This window comes from Delphinus delphis, chromosome 3 (genome assembly GCF_949987515.2).
Source record: "Delphinus delphis chromosome 3, mDelDel1.2, whole genome shotgun sequence".
Classification (NCBI taxonomy): Eukaryota; Metazoa; Chordata; class Mammalia; order Artiodactyla; family Delphinidae; genus Delphinus; species Delphinus delphis.
The window spans coordinates 98,190,604-98,205,070 of record NC_082685.1 but is presented as its reverse complement, the minus strand read 5'-3'; the positions used below and the strand labels follow the sequence as shown (position 1 = coordinate 98,205,070).

The following is a 14,467-nucleotide window of genomic DNA, read 5'->3' as shown; positions in this document are numbered from 1 at the left end:
AATCATAGGTTTTAAAACAGATACCTATAAAAGTCAGATAGTATGCAGTTTTACAAAGTAGTATCTTTTCCAAAAGACTGAATATGACATCTATAGAGCAGGAAGTACAATAAGGAAAGTTAGCCCACATGTTACTAGGGTAAGGAGTGTTATGAGGCCATCCATAGGCTGAGAGACCTGTCAGAGAGAAATTGAATGAATAAGTCCTTAACTTTGCTCATCTGTGACAGATACTCTCTCTTTGGCCATGTCTGTGGCATAGCAGCAGTCATTACAAAAAAAAAAAAAAGGAAAGGAAAATATAAGAGGGTAGGGAGAAAAGGAAAATAATAAAATAATGTGAAAATAAATATACTGGGGAAATTCAAATTTTTTAAAAGAATGAATAAGAAATAAAGAATTTTAAAGAAAAATTAAAATAGAAGTCTTTAGAGAGAGTTCCTCCTATGATAAATTAAGAGGAAAAGTTTTAAACAATCAGTATACAACATGACAACTTGAAACTTTAAAGCACTGTTAAGAAGCTGATATATACAACAGAATAAATCTGCAAGAATCAAGGGAAAAAAGAGACAAAGAGGGCTTCCCTGGTGGCGCAGTGGTTGAGAGTCCGCCTGCCGATGCAGGGGACACGGGTTCGTGCCCCGGTCTGGGAAGATCCCACATACCGCGGAGCGGCTGGGCCCATGAGCCATGGCCGCTGAGCCTGCGCGTCCAGAGCCTGTGCTCTGCAACGGGAGAGGCCACAGCAGTGAGAGGCCCGCGTACCGCAAAAAAAAAAAGAGACAAAGAAAGAGAAAAAATAAAGCAACTTATTTACAAGCAGGCCAATGTCAAAGGATCTTCAGACCTATATGGATTAGTCTATGATAAGCTCTCTTGGCAATCATGTACAATCAAAAAAGCTTTTAGAATATGCCTCATGACCATGAATGTACTCTGGGCTGCCAATTAACTTCCTAAATTGCTATGTGATTAGTTTATCTTCAATGTTTTAAAATCATCACTGGAATTATTTCAAAAATATATATTACAGTTGTCATTGATTTTATATACAGGCAAGAATGGTATTTTGGGAACTGGGGGGTAAATGTGCCAAGAAAAAAAAAAAGGGACGTCATCAGTGTTGAATATCCTCTTCCACCAAGGAAGAATATGCCTGATGAGTGTGTGTTATCTATTTAAAAAGAAAAAAAAAACGGTAAGATCTTTCACAGTACTGCTGAGACCTATTATGCATCAAAGATGTTGCTGGATTCCATTTCTTTTTATTTCAAGGGCTGTAGCCCACTCTGCAGATAACTGCTTGCAAAGCCCATCATTCTTTGTAGCTCTGATGCTTTACCAGGCTCAAGGGGCTGTCCTTATGGAATCCTATCTGATTGCTAGCATTCCTTTACTTCTCTGACATTCTAGCACTAAAAATTGCTTTGAAGCCCTCAGTGTTTCCTCTGTAATGCAAACAGACAGTAGTTTTAACATGATTTCTGACACTTAACTCAAAGCGACCTTTTACAGTTTTAGTTCTGTTGTGCTAAAATCTAAAACAAGAACATATCCGAGAAATGAGCACTCGTAAAGAAGAAGTTTCCTTTCAAAAACATTTAAAATACACATACTCACAAGTGGACACTTTTTGCCCCCTTAAAAAACACAATAAAACTGTTGTGATACAATTGGAATTGAGAGATTCCAGGAGGAAAAGCATGGGAACACCAATAAAGGAAGATAGTCACTACTCTGCTGTACACGTGACTTGCTGCTGGACACATGAGTGATTTGATGACACACAAATGGCTGCTTTAATAAAACAATTTAGAAATAAATGCTTCAAAACACTTTCCAACATTAGTTCTCACTTCATTTCTCTTGCCTCAGGCTTCCCTAACTCCTAAAAGCGGTTCAACAAGGCACCCCCCTCCATCTGCAGGCTCTGTCTTGCCCTGTATCTGGGTTCATTTTGACTAAAGTAAGAAATTCCTAAACTAAAAATATGTTACTAAACAACCAATGGATCACTGAAGAAATCAAAGAGGAAATCAAAAAACACCTAGAGACAAATGACAACAAAAACACAGTGATCCAAAACCTATGGGATGCAGCAAAAGCAGTCCTAAGAGAGAATTTATAGCAATACAATCCTACCTCAAGAAACAAGAAAAATCTCCAATAAAAAACCTAACCTTACATCTAAAGCAACTAGAGAAAGAAGAACATACAAAACCCAAAGTTAGTAGAAGGAAAGAGATCATAAAGATCAGAGCAGAAATAAATGAAATAGAAACGAAGGAAACAATAGCAAAGATCAATGAAACTAAAAGCTGGTTCTTTGAGAAGATAAGCAAAATTGATAAACCTTTAGCCAAACTCATCAAGAAAAAAAAGGGAGAAGACTCAAATCAATAAAATGAGGAAATAAAAAAGGAGAAGTTACAACGGACACCACAGAAATACAAAGGATCAAAAGAGACTACTACAAGGAACTATACACCAATAATGGACAACCTAAAAGAAATGGACAAATTCTTAGAAAAGTACAACCTTCCAAGACTGAATGCAGGAAGAAATAGAAAATATGAACAGACCTATCACAAGTACTGAAATTGAAACTATGATTAAAAATCTTCCAACAGCAGCCGCATAGCACAGGGAGATCAGCTCGGTGCTTTGTGACCACCTAGAGGGGTGGGAGGGAGGGAGACACAAGAGGGAAGAGATATGGGAACATATGTATATGTATAACTGATTCACTTTGTTATAAAGCAGAAACTAACACACCATTGTAAAGCAATTATACTCCAATGAAGATGTAAAACAAAAAAACAAAAAAAACCTCTTCCAACAAACCAAAGTCCAGAACCAGAAGGCTTCACAGGTAAATTCTATAAAACATACAGAGAAGAGTTTACACCTACCCTTCTGAAAATCTTCCAAAAAATTGCAGAGGAAGGAACACTCCCAAGCTCATTCTACAAGGCCACCATCACACTGATACCAAAACCAGACAAAGATATCACAAAAAAAGAAAATTACAGGCCAATATCACTGATGAACAAAGACACAAAAATCCTCAGCATGGACTTCCCTGGTGGTGCAGTGGTTAAGAATCTGCCTGCCAATGCAGGGGACATGGGTTCGAGCTCTGGTCCAGGAAGATCTCTCATGCTGTAGAGCAACAGAGCCTGCGTGCCACAACTACTGAGCCTGTGCTCTAGGGCTCACAAGCCACAACTACTGAGCCTGCGTGCCACAACTACTGAAGCCCATGTGCCTAGAGCCCATGCTCTGCAACAAGAGAAGCCACCAAAATGAGAAGCCTGTGCACCATAACAAAGAGTAGCCCCGGCTCACCACAACCAGAGAAAGCCCACGCACAGTAACGACAACCCAACACAGCCAAAAATAAATTAAATAAATTTTTTTAAAAAGAAAATATTAAAAAATCCTCAACAAAATACTAGCAAACCAAATCCAACAACACATTAAAAGGATCACACACCATGATCAAGTGGGATTTATTCCAGGGATGCAAGGATTCTTCAATATACACAAATCAATCAATGTGATACACCATATTAACAAATTGAAGAATAAAAACCATATGATCATCTCAATAGATGCAGAAAAAGCTTTTGACAGAATTTAACACCCATTTATGATAAAAACTCTCCAGAAAGTGGGCATAGAGGGAACATACCTCAACATAATAAAGGCCATGTATGACAAACCCACAGCAAATATCATTCTCAACACTGAAAAACTGAAAGCATTTCCTCTAAGATCAAGAACAAGATAAGGATGTCCACTCTCACCAGTTTTATTCAACATTGTTTTGGAAGTCCTACCATGGCAATCAGAGAAGAAAAAGAAATAAAAGGAATACATATTGGAAAAGAAGAAGTAAAACTGTCACTGTTTGCAGATGACATGATACTATACATAGAGAATCCTAAAGATGCCACAAGAAAACTACTAGAGCTGATCAATGAATTTGGTAAAGTTGCAGAATACAAAATTAATACACAAAAATCTCTTGCACCCCTATACATTAACAATGAAAGATCAGAAAGAGAAATTAAGGAAACAATCCCATTTACCACTGCAACAAAAAGAATAAAATACCTAGGAATAAATCTACCTAAGGAGGCAAAAGACCTGTATTCAGAAAACTATAAGATACTAATGAAAGAAATCAAAGATGACACAGATGGAGAGATATACCATGTTCTTGGATTAGGAGAATCAATATTGTCAAAACTACTATACTAGCCAAAGCAATCTACAGATTCAATGCAATCCCTATCAAATTACCAATGGCATTTTCACAGAATTAGAACAAAAAATTGTATAATTTGTATGGAAACACAAAACGATGCTAAATAGCCAAAGCAATCTTGAGAAAAAAAAACAGAGCTGGAGGAATCAGGCTCCCTGACCTCCGACTTTACTACAAAGCTACACTCATCAAAACAGCATGGTACTGGCACGAAAACAGAAATATATATCAATGGAGCAGGATAGAAAGCCCAGAGATAAACCCACACAGCTATGGTCAACTAATCTATGACAAAGGAGGCAATAATATACAATGGGGAAAAGACAGTGTCTTCAATAAGTGGTGCTGACAAAACCAGACAGCTACACGTAAAAGAATGAAAGTAGAACACTCCCTAACACCATACACAAAAATAAACTCAAAATGGATTAAAGACCTAAATATAAGGCCAGATGCTATAAAACTCTTAGAGGAAAACATAGGCAGAACACTCTCTGACATAAATTGAAGCAAGATCTTTTTTGATCCACCTCCTAGAATGATGAAAATAAAAACAAAAATAAGCAAATGGGATCTAATTAACTTAAAAGCTTTTTCACAGCAAAGGAAACTATAAACAAAACAAAAAGACAACCCACAGAATGGGAGAAAATATTCACAAAGTGATCAACAAGGGATTAATCTCCAAAATATACAAACAGCTCATGCAACTCAATTAAGAAAAAAAAAGAAGCCAGTCAAAAAATGGGTGGAAGATATAGACAGACATTTCACCAAAGAAGACATACAGATGGCCAAAAAGCACATGAAAAGATGTTCAACATCACTGATTATTAGAGAAATGCAATTCAAAACTACAATGAGGTATCATCTCACACCGGTCAGACTGGCCATCATCCAAAAATCTAGAAACAATAAATTCGGGAGAGGGTGTGGAAAAAAGGGAACCCTCCTACATTGTTGGTGGGAATGTAAATTGGTACAGCCACTAGGGAGAACAGTATGGAGGGTCCTTAAAAAACTAAAAATAGAGCTACCACATGATCTAGCAATCCCACTCCTGGGCATATGTATATCCAGAGAAAACCATAATTTGTAAAGATACATGCACCCAAATGTTCATTGCAATGCTATTTACAATAGCCAGGACATGAAACCAACCTAAATGCCCATCAACAGAAGAATGGATAAAGAACATGTGGTACATATATACAATGGAATATTACTCAGCCATAAAAAAAACAAAATAATGCCATTTGCAGTAATATGGATGGTCCTAGAGATTGTTATACTGAGTGAAGTAAGAGAAAGACAAATATCATATGATATTGCTTATACGTGGAATCTAAAAAAAATGGTACAAATGAATTTATTTACAAAAGAGAAATAGAGTCACAGATGTAGAAAACAAACTTATGGTTACCAGGGGGAAAGGGAGGGAGGGATAAAATGAGAGATTGGGATTGACACATACACACTACTATATATGAAACAGATAACTAATAAGGACCTACTGTATAGCACAGGGAACTCTACTCAATATGACTCATATGGAAAAGAATCTAAAAATGAGTGGATATATGTGTATTTATAGCTGATTCACTTTACAGCAGAAACTAATACAACATTGTAAAGCAACTATACTCCAATAAAAATTTTTTAATAAATAAATTAAAATAAAATAAAATCCTAAACCGCTTCAGTGCAAACTTAGTACCTCTTATCATTTAGTCATTCACCACATTAAGTAGGGGGAGCACAGGAAGTGAGGACGGTAAAGGCTGACCAACCGGTTTCCATAAGCTTCACTCCTCCCATGTGATAAACAGGGCTACCAAACCCAAGTTTTTGAGGCTTCCCTTGCCTCTAATGTACCCCAGTCAGAAAGAATGACTTCTCATTACCCTTTTTCTATGACTAGCATAGTGAGTCATGAACTTTCAATCTCCCTCAGCAGAAATCACAATCCTAATCGTTACAGCTATGGTCTTAAGTCTGGTGGCTATGCCTCCTCTCTTAAGGACACCAATCAACTGCTTCCTATATGTCTGCTCTCTTATAAGGAATTAACAACTCAGTTTCTTACTGATATGCTTGGTATGCCTATGAGGCCCTTGCAACTTTACCTTGAATCCCCTGAACAAGAATATTTTATTCAAAGTATAAGTGAATATTTGAGATTACTAGAGATAACTAAATATTTGAACATTATGCCACTGTTTCTCAAACTGTCCCCCAACCTTTAATGACCAACTCTAATGGTTAATTTTATGTGTCAACTTGGCTATGCTATCGTACCCAGTTATTTAATCAAACACTTGTTAGCGTTACTGTGTTAGGCGTTATCTGTAGATATAGTTACCATCTACAGTCAGCTGACTTTAGGTAACAGAATTACCCTCAATAACTTGGGTGGGCCTCATCCCATGAGCTGAAGGCCTTAAGAACAAAGTCCCAGACAAGAAATTCTGCCTCCAGACTGCAGCGTTATCTTCTGCCTAAGTTTACAGCCCGCCAGCCTGCCCTACCAGATTTAGATGCGCCAAGTCCCCACAATCACGCGAGCCACTCTCTTAAAATAAATCATAAATGCATGTGTGTATATGTATACGTTATATATATCTTATTGGTTCTGTTTCTCTGGAGAATCCGAACTAATACACCAACTGAAGTGAACGATTTGTTTTGAGGCTTTAAAGCAGAGGTCCCCAACCTCCAGGCCACGGAGCGCTACCAGTCCGCGGCCTGTTAGGAACCGGGTCACACAGCAGGAGGTGAGCAGCCAGTGAGCGAGCAAAGCTTCCTCTGAGGCTCCCATCGCTCGCATTACCGCCCGAACCATCCCCTGCCCCCACCCCCGGGTCCATGGAAAAATTGTCCTCCGCAAAACTGGTCCCTGGTGCCAAAAAAGGTTGGGGACTGCTGCTTTAAAGTACAAAGTTGACATCAAAAGTAGAATACACCAAAAATAATATTATATGTTGCTTTCAACCTTTAGTTTTAACTAAAACAAAATGCCTTTTTTCTGTTCTTCTTTGATATCAATCCTAAATTACTAATTCCAACCAGCATCTATCACCTTCAAAATTCAAGTCCCTTTAATTTTTTTGCATAATAACATACAGACTTCTCAGGATCAAAACCATATATCATTTTTTAACCATGTATCATTAAATCCAATTAAAAAGAGATTCTTTTTTAAGTCTTTATTGAATTTGTTACAATATTGCTTCTGTTTTTTAAGTTTTGGTTTTTTGGCCGCGAGGCATACGGGATCTTAGCTCCCCAGCCAGGGATTGAACCCGCACTCCCTGCATTGGAAGGCAAAGTCTTAATCAGGGAAGTCCAAAAGGAGGTTCTTAAAGAATTCTTTTAGAGATTATCCATAACATCAATAGCATACAGGCCTAAAATCATACAGCGTGCACTTATACCATATTAGTGTTCATGTAATAAAAAGTAATATATCATAATTGTGTACTCCACACCTATTAATCTGTAGTTCCACCCTTTAGCATATACCTAAACAAGAGAAATAAAGATCTTATCAAATCTATGCCAAGGAAGGATTTAACCAAAAATACTCAAAAGGGCCATAAATTTTAATATATAGGATGCTACTTAAAAATTCACTTTATATTACTAGGATAGAAACTGCCACTTTCATTGTACAAAACTAGAATAGGGACACCAATGTAATGTTGATATTGAGAAATGCAATATATATTTATGTAATATGAGATGCTTGGACCATGTTACAAAAATGCAAATTTTATTTTCTTGTACATTTAGTGAGAAAAGGGAGGGAGAATAAATGTCAAAGGTTAAAGTGTAAACTCTGGAACAGAAGCTTTTGGAAGATTTTATTTATATTGGACATCCTGAACCCTTTAAACATTTACCTAGAAATGCAAATACCAGACATTTATTCTTGAATATTTTACTTCAGTTTTCCCATAATCTCCAGATACTTCCATCCCCTCTCACAATGACTATACTAATGCTAAATTGTTCAAGGCAATCAATTAATGGAAGCAATCAGGTTGTACATCACAAAATGGAGACAATCTAGAAATCTCTTTTATTAAGTCAACATAAACAAATGATCAAAATAATTCAGTCCATTTCTGTGGCTTAAAAAAATATTTTTGTCTCCTCCTTTCCATCCCAGTCTTCTTCTATTCCCAAGTCTTATGGCCAGGTCACAGCAACAAAAACCCATTTTACTATATATTGCTTACCTCAATATACCTAAAGAAGTATAATAAATGTTTCTAGATTCCAAATGTACAGCTATGTCACAGAGATAAAAAGCACTGAGCCAGGCTGGAAAACTGACAGTATTTTACGGCCCCACTTTAGTTTATGGTCATTTCACAAAATCTACCAAAGGCATAAAAGACTTTATGTTTTTTTTTCTATAATTAGTAAATTGATCCTTTGCCTCTCCAATTCTAATTCCTTAATTCCAATTCTACTAGAATGGTTTATATTGTTAAAAACATCTTTGGAGAATTAATCTTTTGGTCGTAATTTTTAAATGAATATAATAACTGATTAAATATATAATTCATTGCCTAATCAGGAATAAAATTTTAATCCCATCAAAGATTTTAATAGCAATTTTAACTACTAGGCACATAATTAATGGTGTTAGGGGATAAAAATGAAATTTCAAGGTGACTAAAGCATAAATTCAAGAACTTTAGACAATTCTAGAGATAACACAACATTAAAATTAAAAGCTTATAGCTGTGTTTATAGAATGATGTGTAATTATAAGTTACTATTCCACCTTTTCAGATAAAATAATATAGTAGAAGAATTTTATTCAGAAAATAAGTTTTATAAAACATTTTTAAGGACAATGAAACAGCAATAAAACAATTTTTGGTTCCAATATAAATAAATCTTATTCATAAAAGAAAGCAAGTTAAAAGGCATTGGAACTCTGAGATATTAATTACTGTGCTTTTACATAGAGGGAAATTATGGCAGTACAATTCTATGATCCTTATACATGCAAAGTTTCCATTAACTTTGATGATTTTGCTTTTATAAGTAACACAGTATTACTTTATCATACACAATATTTTTATTAGTAAGAGTATCTCATAATAATACTGTTAAACAATTGGGTTCTATATTCTCAAGCCTCAGAATTTTCAATGAAGGGACCTCAGTTTTACTACGGCAATGACTGAATTTTGTGCAAAATTCTCAAATTTTGAATATATCACATTATGGAGCACCCGTTTATTTTCAATTGCTTGGGTGGATGGGATCAAAGAAAATGCAGTTATACTACAGGAATTTTCTGCCATTCAATTGCCAGTGTAGTTATGCATGAAGAACTCTTAATAAGTCAAAAGAGAACAAAATTCATTTGAAAGCAGAATTGACCCCCTTGATTTGGTTCTACGAATGGAAAGATTCAGGTCACTATGGATCCTTTTCTCTACTCAAAAGAGACCCTCTCTATTAATAAGCATTAAAATGCTTCACGTTTTAAAGTCTGCAACATCATGGCTTCATTATGAATTAGGTATTTAGGGGAAAATGCATTTCCTACAAAGGAAAATGTTAAAAATGTACCATTCCTCCAACATGCATTTTTCAAATAGTAAGAAAGAAATGTAACTGTTTTTGCAACCTAGGCTCAAGCAACTGCCCAAGCAGCCTATAGGACTGATATCAATAGGAGTTTTATGCCTGATGGAAAATCATTCTAAAGATTTTTTTTAACTGAAAAATAACGTCACCACTGTGATTTCCACCCTGGAAAACTAAAGCAGGAATCACACTGTGTTGTTAAAATGTTAGCAACATTTCATTTTTTGAAAAGGCAGTTTAGTTTTCCTGAAATAAAGAGTTGATTATCTCTCTTATTTCTGTTACAAGAATTTGATACATCACAAAGTATGAGTTACAGCATGCGCCAACTATCAACCAGGAAAAATGAACCTGATTCATAATTCACTTTGAGAATGTCTAGTTAGTCAATCAAGTGATTTGTAATCATGAAAGCTGCCAGAAATTGAATGAATAATGAGCCACAGTAAAATCCCTGGATTTTTTTTAGTATTCTTACTTCATTGTGACTTTTATTGCCACTTTTGATCAGTTTCTCAGCAGCACAAATTAAATCACACATATTTACTTAGAAGTTTTTGACTATTAAATAGGCTAAAGGATACACAAGTTGATGACCAGAGTATTTAATGTCTTCCTACGAAATTAAAAGTCTTAGTGTTTATAGCTTTAGCAAAGAAAACTTCATTCCTTCCAACCCCCTCAACACTTGCCTTATTTTATTTAAATTATTTAGTGAATATGCTATTTCAGGATAGCTTATTCTGATTCAGTGTATTTTCTTAAGTTGTTTCTATATAGTCTAAAACAAGTAAAATCATTTAACAGAATTTTGTTACTATCAGAAGCATTAAACTTCCTATTAATATCTTCATTGTATACTATTTCCTCAGTTAAAACTATAACATAAGCTGATGGCCAAAGAACATTTGACCTCTAATATATGTTATTAAATAATATATACATTTCTCATTAAATATACATAATATTAAGTTATTATAATATATAAGCATTGAATTATATAATAGTTATATACTGTGTACTACAGTTATTAGTATAATCTTATTAAATATAAAAAATATAAACCAACTTAAAGCTTGGCATATTACTAAAGGGGTAATATGATAAGTTAGTGTTTTTCAAAATGTAAAACTACTAAACTATGTAAGAATTTGTCACTCTGATAATACTGGCCATTATTAGCATTTTAGCAGGATGGCATGACATAAGAATTACACAATTTTAAAGCAAATAGAACTTTAAATGTGATAACAAATAGGCTCATTCTTTGACTTACTTTTCATAATTTTCAAGCAAAATAGTCTTTATACAACTTCAGACTGATTATAACACCAGACCACATGTGGCCTTCCCTAAGGAAAGTATTAAGTCCTTAAGTCAAGACCTATCCTACTCATTATTGAAATCTAATATTTATGAAAAATTCAACTATCTAAATTTTGTGGGTTAATTTCCAATAATAAATGGTGTTCAAGATAACAAATTCCAGACATATACTATATTGATTCCAAGAAGCAAGTACGATTATGGTGAGACCTCAGGAAAGATACTGTTTTCCACACTGCATGTGTGAAAAGTGTAGCAGCACTCCACCTTGGAATTCACTTTATCACCATTATCACACCAACTGTGAGGATCATCTTTTCTTTCCGACAGAGATTAACCATTCATTCAACAAATGCTTATTAAGCATCTATTATGTGTCAGATATTGTGATAAAAACTGGGAATGAGAAAAATGAATCAGCCTTTTTACTTGTCCTTAAGAAATCTATAGTCTAGTTAGAAAGATTCATATAGGTAAATAAGTACAATAAAATATAGGTTCTAGAATAGATCTATGTACTGGAAAGGCTCAAAGAATGTAAGGTACAATGACAGAGGTCAGTAGTCACGAAAGGCTTCAGGGAAGTACCAAAGCTGAATCTTGAATGAAAAGTTCATACTCGGGGAGGGGGAAGGGTGAGCTGTGACAAAGCGAGAGAGAGGCATGGACATATATACACTACCAAACGTAAGGTAGATAGCTAGTGGGAAGCAGCCGCATAGCACAGGGAGATCAGCTCGGTGCTTTGTGACCGCCTGGAGGGGTGGGATAGGGAGGGTGGGAGGGAGGGAGATGCAAGAGGGAAGAGATACGGGAACATATGTATATGTATAACTGATTCACTTTGTTATAAAGCAGAAACTAACACACCATTGTAAAGCAATTATACCCCAATAAAGATGTTAAAAAAAAAGAAAAGAAAAGTTTGTACTCACCAGGGAGCAAGGAGGAAAGATCATAATGATAAGAAGAAGAATATTAATAAAAAAGTGCCAAATAGCTAATTACAGTAGGGTTACTACAAGCTATTCAGTTTAACTGAAGTCGACATGTAAGGAATATATATGATGTTGGGTAGTAAGGGAGAAGGCTGCCAGAGGTAAGCCTGAAACAGTATGCAATGGCCCAATAACAAAAGTCCTATATGTACATTAACACAATATATATCTTATAAACAATAGAAACCTTTGAAGAATTTTAAGCATAAAAATCACAGGACCATAGGTTTCCATAATGTCTAAACAATTTATGCATTTGGCTTTCTTCAACAATGGTCAAACTAACATTTCACATTTCATTGTGTACCTGATAGAGAATTAATATCACCATTTTAGCCTACCTGTCTTATATTCATATGTAAATAACCTCCCAAAACAAGGGTCTCAGCCTCTAGCAAACTTGTGAACCGAACAGCAATTCTACTACCTGAAGAGTGGGGCAGACATTAAAGGTACACCAAGCTTAACAAGGAGGCATCATCAAGATTCTACTTAAAGAATTCATATATGTGATATATGCACATGCCTACACACACAATATTAAGCATGGATAATATACTGACTGTCAAAAGTTATGTCCATGTAAAGTCACAAAAGCAAATGTTTTCCACAGACACATTTTGGCGTACCTCAATCAGTAGTATAAAATCACTGTGAACTAGCCAGACTATGCTTCAAAAATAAAGTAGCCTAGTCTTGAACTGCATACATAAAAGCTTCATGCAGCTTAATGCAGCGTTTATAAACAGGAGCTTTGAGCAAAAGCTCTGAGGTCACAGAGTCCAGGGTTGAAATCCTGGGTCAGCCACTGACCTTATACAAATTATGAAACTCTCTAAGTCTTAGTTTCCTTATCTGCAAACCTGGGGTAATTATTCCTACCCCACAACACTGTTGTGGGGATACAATGAAGCACAGAAAACCCTCAGCACAGGGCTGAGCAAATAGTAATTATTCAATAAATAGTATCTTACTATTATAGATACAACAGAAATTATTCTAGTTATGATAAACTCATGTTTATACAGTAAATAATTTTGTCTGACTAGCATTAAAGAACTTTCCAAAGTCTAGTCCAACTGCAAATGTTTGATGTAGGCTTAATGTGAAAACAATATTAATATGAGACAAATCATCTAAAAATAATGTTTTCAAGGAAAGAGATTTTGAAAAATGCATCGTTACACTTAATTACTTACAGAGCATGGGAAGAAGAGTCCAATCTTACTATAGGAATACTGCAAGCCTTTTTAAGGAAAAGGAAAATGGTACAATCAAACCTTTTCTCCAAATACAGTGCCATGTCATTCCTTTTTTTATTTCATCACCTCTTACAAAAAGATTTAGTACAGATGGTAAGGCTGGTTATAATCATGTAACAACATGTACCTGTCGTATAAGGATCCTCTCCCTAGAGTGAGGCGTTTCTTTGACTTCAGTGAGCATCAGTCCTACCAGTCTCTGACCTTGGGATTTGTTTATACTCTGTAAGAAAAAAATAAAAATATAATAACAATAAAACTATAAATAAGGTAGAATACTAGTAAAGTAAGACTGTAAAAGAAAATTTACTTTGATGACCTGACAATGAAGATGATTCAAGTGAAAACAACTAGAATAAAGAGGGCCAAAGCAACGTCGGTAACTGTATCAAGTTACTTATACATACATATATACATATATACGTATGTATGTATGCATATATACATATATACACATAGTCATGGCTACGTAAGGTTGGGTCAAGTCACAAATGTAATTAGTATAGTAAAATTAAGTTATGATTATTAAATATACATTAAATGATATTAACCTGAACTAAAGATTGCTACGTAGATACACTAACTCTTGTGATAATATTAAACGTATATATGTAGTCATCCACTGTATCTCTGGGATAGCAAACCTGCAGCAAGCATTAACAATGGCTACCAGTTGAAAGACCAAATAATCTATGTATTTGAAAATGGAAGAGAATCTATACAATTACACTGCAGTTATTCTGAAATTTCCTGAAATCAGTAATATATTTTAAAATAAGCATGTAATACATGTGATTCTGTTCTAGTCAATATTTATTCAAATAAAAGTCATGAATTGTGGGCTTCCCTGGTGGCGCAGTGGTTGAGAGTCCGCCTGCCGATGCAGGGGACACGGGTTCGTGCCCCGGTCCGGGAGGATCCCACATGCCGCGGAGCGGCTGCGCCCGTGGGCCATGGCCGCTGGCCTGCGCGTCCGGAGCCATTGCTCCGCA

The 14,467-nt window shown here is 35.4% G+C and overlaps 1 long non-coding RNA gene across 3 annotated transcripts in view; it reads right to left on the bottom strand.

The window, feature by feature from the left end:
• The window catches only part of LOC132423424 (uncharacterized), a 133,254-nt gene that overhangs the window by 100,230 nt on the left and 18,557 nt on the right, over window positions 1-14,467 (bottom strand). For all 3 annotated transcript variants that reach the window (XR_009518988.1, XR_009518989.1, XR_009518990.1), the window contains exon 6: window positions 13,603-13,698. This is a non-coding gene — a long non-coding RNA (uncharacterized lncRNA). The remainder of the gene's footprint in view (window positions 1-13,602; window positions 13,699-14,467) is intronic.